This window comes from Pongo abelii, chromosome 15, assembly GCF_028885655.2.
Source record: "Pongo abelii isolate AG06213 chromosome 15, NHGRI_mPonAbe1-v2.0_pri, whole genome shotgun sequence".
Lineage (NCBI taxonomy): Eukaryota > Metazoa > Chordata > Mammalia > Primates > Hominidae > Pongo > Pongo abelii.
Genome location: NC_072000.2, coordinates 5,516,094 through 5,527,236, shown reverse-complemented (window position 1 = coordinate 5,527,236; position 11,143 = coordinate 5,516,094). Strand labels below are relative to the sequence as shown.

Genomic DNA, 11,143 nt, shown 5'->3' with positions numbered 1-11,143 from the left:
TTTTGAAACACTCCTTTTACAGGATCTGCGAGTGGATATTTGGTGCACTTTCAGGCCTACCTTGGAAAAGCAAATATCTTCAGATAAAAACTACACAGAAGCATTCTGAGAAATTTCTTTGTGATGTGTGCATTCAACTCACAAAGTTGAACTTTTCTTTTGATTGAGGAGTTTTGAAACACTATTTTTGTAGAATCTGCAAGGGGATATTTGGAGCCCTTTGAGGTCTATTGTGGAAAAGGAAATATCTTCACATAAAAACTACACAGAAGCAGTCAGAGAAACTTATTTGTGATGTGTACATTCATCTCACAGAGTTGAACATTCCTTTTGATTCAGCTGTTTTGAAACACTCTTTTTGTAGAACCTACAAGTGGATAATTGGAGCCCTTTGCGCCCTATGGTGGAATAGGAAATATCTTCAAATAAACCCAGAAACTTTTTCGTGATGTGTGCATTCAACTCACAGAGTTGAACCTATCTTTTGATTGAACGGTTTTGAATCTCACTTTTTGTAGAATCTGCAAGTGTGTATTTGGATTCCTGTGAGCCCTATGGTGGGAAAGGAAATATCTTCAAATAAAAAGTACACAGAAGCATTTTCAGAAACTTTTTCTTGATGTGTGAATTCAACTCACAGAGTTGAACCTATCTTTTGATTGACCAGTTTTGAATCTCTCTTATTGTAGAAACTGCAAGTGGATATTTGGACCTCTGTGAGGCCTACGGTGGAAAATCAAATATGTTCACATAGAAAAGTCACCGAAGCATTCTGAGAAACTTCTTTGTGTTGTCTGCATTCAACTCACAGGATTGAACCATCTTTTGATTGAGCAGTTTTGAATCTCTCTTTTTGAAGAATCTGAAGAATCTGCAAGTGGATGTTTGCAGAGCTTTGAGGCCTATTATGGAAAAGGAAATATCTTCACATAAAAACTACACAGAAGCATTCTGAGAAACTTCTTTGTGACGTGTGCACTCTTCTCACAGAGTTGAGAATTTATTTTGATTGAGCAGTTTTGAAACACTCTTTTTGTAGAATCTGCAAGTGGATAATTTGAGCCCTTTGAGCTTTACTGTGGAAAAGCAAATATTTTCAAATTAAAACTAACCAGAAACATTCTGAGAATCTTCTTTAGGCTGTCTGCATTCAAATCACAGAGTTGAATCTATGCTTTGATTGAGCAGTTTTTAATCTCTCCTTTTGCAGAATCTGTTAGTGGATATTTGGAGCCCTTTGCAGCCTATGGTGGAAAAGGAAATATCTTCAAACAAAAACTACACAGAAATAGTCTCAGAAACTTCTTTGTGATGTGTGCATTCATCTCACAGGGCTGAACCTATCTTACGATTGAGCAGTTTTGAAACACTCAATCAAAAAGAAGGTTCGCAAGCATCACAAAGAAATTTCTCAAAAATCTTCTGTCTAGTTTTTATGTGAAGATATTTCCTATTTCACCATAGGTCTCAAAGGGCTCAGAAATATCCCTTTGCAGATTCTATAAAAAGACTCTTTCCAAACTACTGAATGAAATGAAAGTTTCAAATCTGTGGGATGAATGCACGCATCACAGAGAAGTTTCCCAGAATGCTTCTGTCTGATTTTTATGTGAAGATATTTCTTTTTCACCATAGGCCTCAAACCACTCAGAAATATCCCTTTACAGATTGTGCAAAAAGACTGTTTCTAAACAGCTCAATGAAAAGGAAGATTCACCTCTGGGAGATGAATGCAAACATCACAAAGAAGTTTCTCAAAAAGCTTCTGTCTGGTTTTTATGTGAAGGTATTTCCTTTTTCACCATAGGCCTCAAACTGCTCACAAACATCCCTTTGCAGATTCCACAAAAAGACTGTTTCTAAACTGCAGAATGAAAATAAAGTTTAAACTCTGTGAGATGAAAGCACACATCACAAAGAAGATTCTCAGAATGCTTTTGTATAGTTTTATGTGAAGAAGTTTCCTTTTTCACCATAGCAATCAAAAGAACGGTTCAAATGTGTGGGGTGAATGCACACATCCCAAAGAAGTTTCTTAGAAAACTTCTGTTTAGTTTTTTGTGAAGATATTTCCTTTTTCACCATGGGCCTCAAAGCACTCCAAATATCCACTTGCAGATTCTACAAAAAGAGTGTTTCCAATCTGCTCAATCAAAAGAAAGGTTCAACTCTGTGAGGTGAAAGCAAACATCACAAAGAAGTTTCTTAGAAACCTTCTGTCTAGTTTATATGTGAAGATATTTCATATTTCAAAATAGGCCTCAAAGGGCTCAGAAGTATACCCTTGCAGATGCTACAAAAAAGAGTGTTTCCAAACAGCTCAATCAAAAGAAAGATCTAACTTGGTGAGATGAATGCACACATTACATAGAAGTCTCTCATAATGCTTCTGTCTAGTTTTTTTGAGAAGCCATTTCCTTTTTCACTATAGGCCTCAGTCTGCTCATTAATAGCCCTCTGCAGATACTAGAAAAAGAGTCTTTCCAAACTGCTCAATCAAAATAAAGGTTCAAATCTTTGAGATGAAAGCCCACGTCACAAAGAAGTTTCTCAGAAAGTTTCTGTCTAGTTTTTACGTGAAGATATTTCCTATTTCACCTTAGGCCTCAAAGGGATCACAACTATCCCTTTTCAGATTCTACAAAAAACTCTTTCCGAACTGCTTCATCAAAGGAAAGTTTCAATTCTGTGAGATGAATGCACACATAAAAAATTAGTTTCTCAGAATGCTTCTGTCTTGTTTTTGTGTGAAGTTATTACTTTTTCACCATAGGCGTCAAACTGCTCAGAAATATCCCTTTGCAGGTTGAACCAAAAGACTCTTTCCATACTGCTCAATGAAAAGAAAGATTCATCTGTGTGAGATGAATGCACACATAAAAAAAGTTTCTCAGAATGCTTCTGTCTAGTTTTTATGTGAAGATATTTCCTTTTTCACCATAGTCCTTACACCATTCACAAATATCCCTCTGCAGATACTACAAAAAGACTGTTTCCAAACTGCTCCATGAAAAGAAAGGTTCAACTCTGTGAGATGAATGCACACATCAGGAAGAAGTTTCTCAGAATGATTCTGTCTAGTTTTTATGTGAAGATAATTCTTTTTCACTACAGGCATCAAACGGCTCAGAAATATCCATTTGCAGATTGTACAAAAATACTGTTTCCAATCTGCTCAATCAAAAGAAAGGTTCTGCTCTGTGATATGAATCCAGGCATCACAAAGAAGATTCTCAGAAAGCTTCTTTTTAGTGTTTTTGTGAAAATATTTCCGTTTTCACCATAGGCCTAACAGCTCTACAAATATCCGTTTGTGGATTCTACAAAAAGACTGCTTTTAAACTGCTCAATCAAAAGAAAAGTTCAACTCTGTGAGATGAAAGCACACATTGCAAAGCATTTTCTAAGAAAGATTCTGTCTAGTTTTTATGTCAAGGTATTTCCTGTTTCATCATAGGCTGTGAAGGGCTCACAAATATCCATTTGCATATTTAAAAAAAAGACTGTTTCCAAACTGCTCAAACCAAAGAAAGGTTCAACTCTGTGAGATGAATGCACACATCACAAAGAACTTTCTCTGAATGCTTCTGTCTAGTTTTTATGTGAAGATATCTCTTTTTCACCTTAGGTCTCAAATGGCTAAGAAATATCCCTTTGCAGATTTTACAAAAAGACTGTTTCCAAACTGCTCAATAAAAAAAAGTTTCAACACTGTGAGATGAATACACACATCAAAAAGAAGTTTCTCAGAAAGCTTCTGTTTTCTTTCTATTTGAAAATATTTCCCTTTTAAACATAGGCCTCAATGGGCTCAGAAATATCTCTTTGCAGATTCTACAAAATGACTGTTTAGAAAACTGCTGGATCCAAATTACACCATTATGGCTCACACACTGCAGCCTCAACCTCCCCAGGGTTAGGCTATTCCTCAAGGGACCCTACAGCCTCGGCCTCCCAAAGGGTTGGGGTTAAAGGCGTGAGTCACCAGCACCCGGCCTGAGTTAATACATCTGGTCTCACTACGTCTTAACCACACACCCATGAAGAACTCAAGTCAAGAGAGAATTGGCAAGAGACTCTCAGCATTCTCTCCCGAAAGCAGTGAGGTGATGGCAGATGTGTGTCCCAAGCCCTGGGGTTTTAGGTGACCATGTGTAGAGGAGAGATTTCCAATGTTTCCCGAGAGGCTCGAGCCACAGTTATTCAGGGCATCCGAACACGAGATGGGGTTTCTGACAGCAACTTAAGGGCCAGGAAGGGCCAAAATCTGCCAAGGCCCATGTCCCAGGTTGGGGCCAATGGAACCCAAGGTAGAGGGAGTCAGTGGTCCTCACAGAGAGGACTCCAGCCCTAGGCCCTGCTGTGCAGACCAAATCAGATGGAAGAGAGTCCTTGGTCCTACATGCCGCAACCCTCCACTGAACTTGGGAGTGGATCTGTTTCCCAAACATGAGGTGACTTTCGCTTTGGAATGGATCACAAGAGGCCAGGCTTTCCAGAGTCGGCAGGATAAAGAAGTCATTCTGGCTCGGCCACCCCCATCCCCCGGTAACTGGTGAATTTAAATGAGCCTAGGCTATCAGGGCCGGAGCCGCTACAGGGGGGAGGGGTGTGGGTGGTGTGAGGGTTTCCGGAGGCACTGCAGAAATTGGGCCTTTGTCTCGAGGATAACAGTGCTGCAGGAACCCGTTCAGGCTGCTATATGGCAAGCACTAAACCACTATGCTTACCGAGATGGGGTTTTCCTCACAGAACGCCTTTATGCAGAAGTACACTCAGAAGAAGCTTTGTTTTTAATGGCGACCTGTTCTTACCTCCCAGGAAAGGCCTATAAAGCATATAGACTCTTGAATAGACATAGTTGTCCTACACCACAATGCAAATACCTGCTTGCAAAATGTTGTGTTGATCTCAGTAAGCTTGCAGACTGGGAACAAATCTTATCTGGTGGAGTGTTTAATAAGCAGAAAAGCCATGATGATATTGTTACTGAGTTTGGTGATTCAGTTTGCTTTCCCCTTCCATTGTCAGGACGTGTATATTGCAAGACAGATCAGCTTGCTAAAGGATAAGAATGTTACCAAAAGAGACTTAGTTTAAATCCTTTCCTCTGGTATCCCTTTGAATCGTTAGGTGAAATAGGTGAAAAGCCAGATCCTGGCCAAACATTTAAATTCACATCTTTACAGAACTTTAGCAACTGTCTGCCCAACTCTTGCACAACACAAGTACCTAATCACAGTTTATGTCACAGACAGCCTGAGACCATTCTTATGGAAACACCCCAGGACACAACTGAATTAAACAGAGTCAGTTTAGAATCTTCCAATTCAAAGTACTCCTTGAATACAGATTCCCCAGTGTCTTTTATTGATTCAGCTGTAATTTCACCTGAAACTATCCCACTGGGAACAGGAACTTCCATATTATCTAAACAGGTTCAAAATAAACCAAAAACTGGTCAAAGTTTATTAACAGGACCAGCAGCTCTTAGTCCATTTACCCCAAGTTTTGGGATTTTGCCATTAGAAACCCCAAGTCCTGGAGATGGATCTTATTTACAAAACTACACTAATACACCTTCTGTAATTGATGTGCCATCCACTGGAGACCCTTCAAAAAAGTCTGTTGCCAGAATTGGCCAAACTGGAGCAAAGTCTGTCTTCTCACAGAGTGGAAATAGCCGAGAGGTAACTCCAATTCTTTCACTAACAGAAAGTTCTGGTCCATAAATAACTACAACACCTCAGGTAATGAGCCCCACTATCACATCTCCCCCAAATGCACGGCATCGAAGAAGTTCATGACTCTTTACTAGTGACAGTTCCACAACCAAGAGAATAGGAAGAAATTAAAAATGAAGTTTCCACCTAAAATCCCAAACAGAAAAGCAAAAAGTAAAACTAATAAAGGAGGAATAACTCAATCTAATATAAATGACAACCTGGAAATTACAAAATTGGACCCTTCCATCAATTCAGAAGAGGAAATATCCACAATCACACCTCAGATTCAGGCTTTTCATCTACAAAAAGCAGCAGCAGAAGGCTTGATGAGCCTTCTTCATGAAAGGGGGAAAGGTTATTTAGCTTTATGTTCATGCCACTGCAAAGAAGCTATAAATATTTTGAGCCATCTACCTTCTCACCACTTCAATACTGGTTGGGTACTTTGCCAAATTGGAAGGTCCTATTTTGAACTTTCAGAGTACATGCAAGCTGAAAGAATATTCTCAGAGGTTAGAAGGATTGAGAATTATAGAGTCGAAGGCATGGAAATCTACTCTACAACACTTTGGCATCTTCAAAAAGATGTCGCTCTTTCATTTCTGTCAAAAGACTTAACAGACACGGATAAAAATTCGCCAGAGGCCTGGTGTGCTGCAGGGAACTGTTTCAGTCTGCAACAGGAACACGATATTGCAATTAAATTCTTCCAGAGAGCTATCCAAGTGGATCCAAATTATGCTTATGCCTATACTTTATTAGGGCGAGAGTTTGTCTTAACTGAAGAATTGGACAAAGCATTAGCTTGTATTCGAAATGCTATCAGAGTCAGTCCTAGACATTACAATGCATGGTAAGTGGTAATGAATTGTAAAGACAAAGTCTTGTTGATGGTGCTGGTAGTCACTAATTTTTCATGTTAGATAGCTCTTTACTGTCATGAATTTGGTTACTAATACTTAGGAATGGTACATACTGGTCAATAACTTCAAACTAACTTTTTTTATGAAATGTATGTCTTTAACAAACTCTTCAGTTAATTAATGATAATAGAATACGAGATGCTTATACTCAACAGTTTCAGTCTTCTACAAAACTTTTGCAGATACTGTAGTTGTGTTTTGTTTGTTTGCTTGTTTAGTTTTGTTACTTGATTTGTTACTTTTTCTTCGAACACAAAAATGATGATTGGGACAAAAAGTGCTTGGGAAATTGGAAAGGAATAGCATAATTCACTTATTGGATAATAGAAAAAAACACTGAAAAAGTTCACTAGCTGCTTTTTGACAATGTTCCGGTTTATTGAGTTACTATTAAGAACTTAATGTATCCTTTATTTAGCAGTATCTCTGTTTTACTTTTTTGTATTTGTGTATAAGTAGACACATAGGAAATTACTACCAAGGTCATATTGTTATCAACTGAATAACATATGAAAAAGTTTGTTCCTACTTCTGCCTCAACACCATACTTACTGTTGACATTTATTGTATTTCTCTGGACTGACTTAAAAGTTTAAATATCAAGAGAAGGCAAGGCATGGTGGTTCATGCCTGTCATCCCAGGACTTTGGGAGGCCAAGGCGGGCAGATCACAACGTCAAGATATCGAGACCATATTGTGAAACCCCGCCTATATTAAAAGTATAAAAATTAGTTGGGCATGGTGGCAGGCGCCTGTAGTCCCAGCTACTCAGGAGGCTGAGGAAGGATAATCGCTTGAACCTGGGAAGTGGAGATTGCAGTGAGCCAAGATTATGCCACTGCACTCCAGCCTGGGTGACAGAGTGAGATGCCGTCTCAAGAAAAAATAAAATAAAAATAAAATAAAATAAAATAAAAGTATCAAGAGAAAGTATAATTCTGAAGTAGTAACTCTGAGGAAGCTTTTTTGTCAGATACGGTTATCTTTGGGGTTAGTTACTATAGCAGTTGAGTTTTAACACTTGATTTGCTTCTAAATCTGAAGCATTATATTACTAAAATATTTTTTGATTTGTGATTATGTTGTTTAAAGGATTATATATCATTTTGCAGTAGTAGTTGCAGTGCCTGAAAGATTGCCAAAAAAAAGTGCTAGCTATTGCTGACCAATGTAACAATCAACTTGCCAATATTGCCATCTCTTCCAATAGCTGTGTTCTCCATAATATTTTAAGAACTCAGTTTTTCATAAGGCTTGTGTTGTTTTTGATTTTTTCCCAAGTCTGGTGGATCCTTGTGCTGTTCTTTTTTAAATGTGTATTTTCTGTCCAGCTATTCCGCAGGAGACACATTCTTAAAAACCTTAACCATATCAAAAATTGTGTTTAAAGGAGGATTATTCAGACTGGCAAGCTTTTAGTAGGAGGAGTTTAAATGCTGACTTATTTAGGTAACTGTAAATACAGAGCAACTTTATTCTATCTACAAAATAGATAGCCTTGCTTTTCTTTTCACTTTCACTATAATTAGCACCATGTTTAATACCTTTTCTTCATCTATAACACAATTATAATGATATACAAACCACTCAAATAAAGCAGATATATTGTGCTTTAAAAAAAAGTCATTATATGGCACACAATGAGGTGTGACACAAATCTAGAATCTCCAGTGAAAACCAATGAAACAGGGTCAAATCCCGTGACTACTAAAAATAAAAAAATGAGCCAGGCGTGGTGGCGCTGAGGCAGGAGAATCACTCTAACCCAGGAGACAGAGGTTGCAGTGAGCTGAGATCACGCCACTGTACTCCAGCCATGGGGGGACAGAGCAAGACTCCATCTCAGAAGCAAACAAACACAGAAAGCCAATAAAGGTGTTTAACTCAACATGTCAGGCTCAGGTCTCTTGACAGGATACATCCAGCACCCGGGGAAATGTTGATGGGTGGGGTGGAATCTATTTTGTGGCCTCAAGGAAGGGTTTGAGAGACAGTCCCGCAAACGTGATGGCCTAATGAAGCCCCTCCACCCAAGAAGCGATATTCATTTGTATCCTGTAGCCACCCATGAGGGAGAATCGGGCTCTCTAAAGACACCCAAACCCCACCCCACCCCACCCCAACCCACCCCCCTGCTTCGTGAAATGAGCTCTCGCTCCGTTAGGCTCTATTCAGGCCGTGTGGTTTTGTAACTTCCAGCGTGTGTGCCTGGGTTGCAGGGTGGGGTTGGGGCGGCTGTGGATAGAGGAGGGGATAAAGCGGTGGTGTCCCGTGGGTGCCCAGTACGTGGGACGTGAGTGGAGTGGCCAGAGCCTAGGAAACTCATTGCCTGTCAGTACGTCTCCCCCCCGGTCCCCTCTCTGACCTACGCTCCACAGCTTTGCAGTTCAGTGGGGATCTTGTGGGTGGAAGTCACCATCCCTTTGGACTTTAGCAGAGGAAGGCCGGGCTCCCAAGAGTCTCCCCGGAGTTGGGGCCTTGGGCAGGCTCACAAGGATGCTGAAGGTAATGGTTGGTGACAGTGATGTAAGTTGGAGGCCTCGGGCCAATGCAGAGGTATCCATTTGACCTCGGTGGGACAGGTCAGCTTTGTGGAGTCCCGTGCGTCCTTCCAGAGACTCATCCAGTGCTAGCAAGCATGGTCCCGAGGATCCCAGCTCCCAGCAGAAGCACTTTTGTTCACACAGAATCCTGGGCAGGAAAGTTCTCAGCAGGTTTAGACCTCCTAGCCAAAAAGCCAAAGCCACTTCTGGGATTTTTTTTCAAAGAGCCAGTGGTTCCACAATGGGCCGTGGGTAGTTGTGGAAATGGAGAGAAGTGTTTGCAGATACATATTTTAGACAGAACGGACAGGGCTGGGTCATAGGTCATGAAGGACATGAGCAGATGCACATTGAGAAAACCCTCCCAGCATCCTAGGTGAACAGAGGTATGATTTTTTGAGACAGTCGAGCTAGATGCAACCCCAGATTTTAGGGTTGGATCTTTATTAATATGTAGTATCTATGAGGTATCCAAGTCCAGAAATCAGCTCTCCAGTTCTGTACAGCATTTTGTAGGGAGATCAAATCCGGGATGTCTAAAGTTAATAATTCAGGCCGTGGTAATGGATTAGATTAGATGTACTTGAACTTATTTTGCCAAGAAAGAGAGGGCGGGAGATAGAGAGAGCCAGAGAGTGAGCAAGCAAGAGAGAGAGAGAGAGACACAGAGACAGAGACAGAGAGACAGACAGAGAGACACAAAGATACACAAAGAGAGAAAGACAGAGACAGAGAGATAAAGACACAGAGAAAGACAAAGATGGAAAGAGACAGAGAGAAACTGAAAGAGAGACAGAGACAGAAAGAGAGAGAGATAGACAGAGAGAGAGACAGACCGACAGGCAGACAGACAGGCAGAGAAAGAGAGTAAGACAGAAAGCAGACACACACACATACAGAGACAGAGACAGTTGGAGAGACAGAGAAAGAAAGAGAGGGACAGACAGAGGGAAAGAGACAGAGAGAGAAAGAGACAGACAGAGGGAGAGACAGAAACAGACGGAAAGAGAGACAGACAGAGACAGAGACAGAGAGAAACAGACAAGGAGAGAGAGACAGACAGACAGGAAGAGAAGCACAGTAAGACAGAAGACAGACACAGAGAGAGAGAGACAGAGAGACAGAGACAGAGAGACAGACAGGCAAAGCGAGAGAAAGAAACAGACAGACAGGGAGAGAGAGACAGACAGACAGGGAGAGAGAGAGAGACTGACAGACAGGCAGAGAAAGAGAATAAGACAGAAGACAGACACAATGAGAGAGACAGAGAGAGAGACAGAGACAGCGAGACAAAGAAAGAAAGAGAGATACAGACAGACAAAGAGACAGACAGAGAAAGACGAGACAGACAGAGAGAGACAGAGAGAGAGAAAGAGAGAGAGAGGCAGGCAGAGAAAGAAAGAAAGAAGACAGACACCGTGAGAGAGACAGGCAGAGAGAGAGACACACAGAGACAGAGAGACAGAGAGAAAGAAAGAGACAGACAGAGATAAAGACAGAGACGGACAGAGAGAAACAGACAGGGAGAGAGAGAGACAGACAGACAGGCAGAGAGAGAGAGACAGAAAGGCAAAGAAAGGGAGTAAGACAGAAGACAGACACAGTGAGAGAAACAGGCAAAGAGAGAGAGAGAAAAATAGACAGGCAGAGAGAGAGAGAGACAGAGAAAGAGAGACAGAGAGACAGAGAGAGGAGGAGGAATGGCGTGGTCAGGAAATAATTACACATATTTTATAACGCTTTTGATTCCATAAAGGGTGGCCGGGGTGTGCTTTGAAAACAAAAACAACAGCAACAAGAGCAGCAGCAGCAGCAGCAGCAAGAGCAGCAGCAGCATTTACTGATGGATTTCTAGAAAATAAGATGTTCTGAAGTAAACGTCAACCGGCTCTCACTACACGTTGAGAGATTCACAAAAGCGCTAGTTAACAACAGGAGAAAACAGCAGTT

The 11,143-nt window shown here is 40.8% G+C and overlaps 1 pseudogene; it reads left to right on the top strand.

Moving 5' to 3' along the window:
* Nucleotides 1–4,565: 4,565 nt before the first annotated feature.
* LOC129052372 (cell division cycle protein 27 homolog) lies at nucleotides 4,566–6,738 on the top strand (annotated as a pseudogene).
* Nucleotides 6,739–11,143: the final 4,405 nt, after the last annotated feature.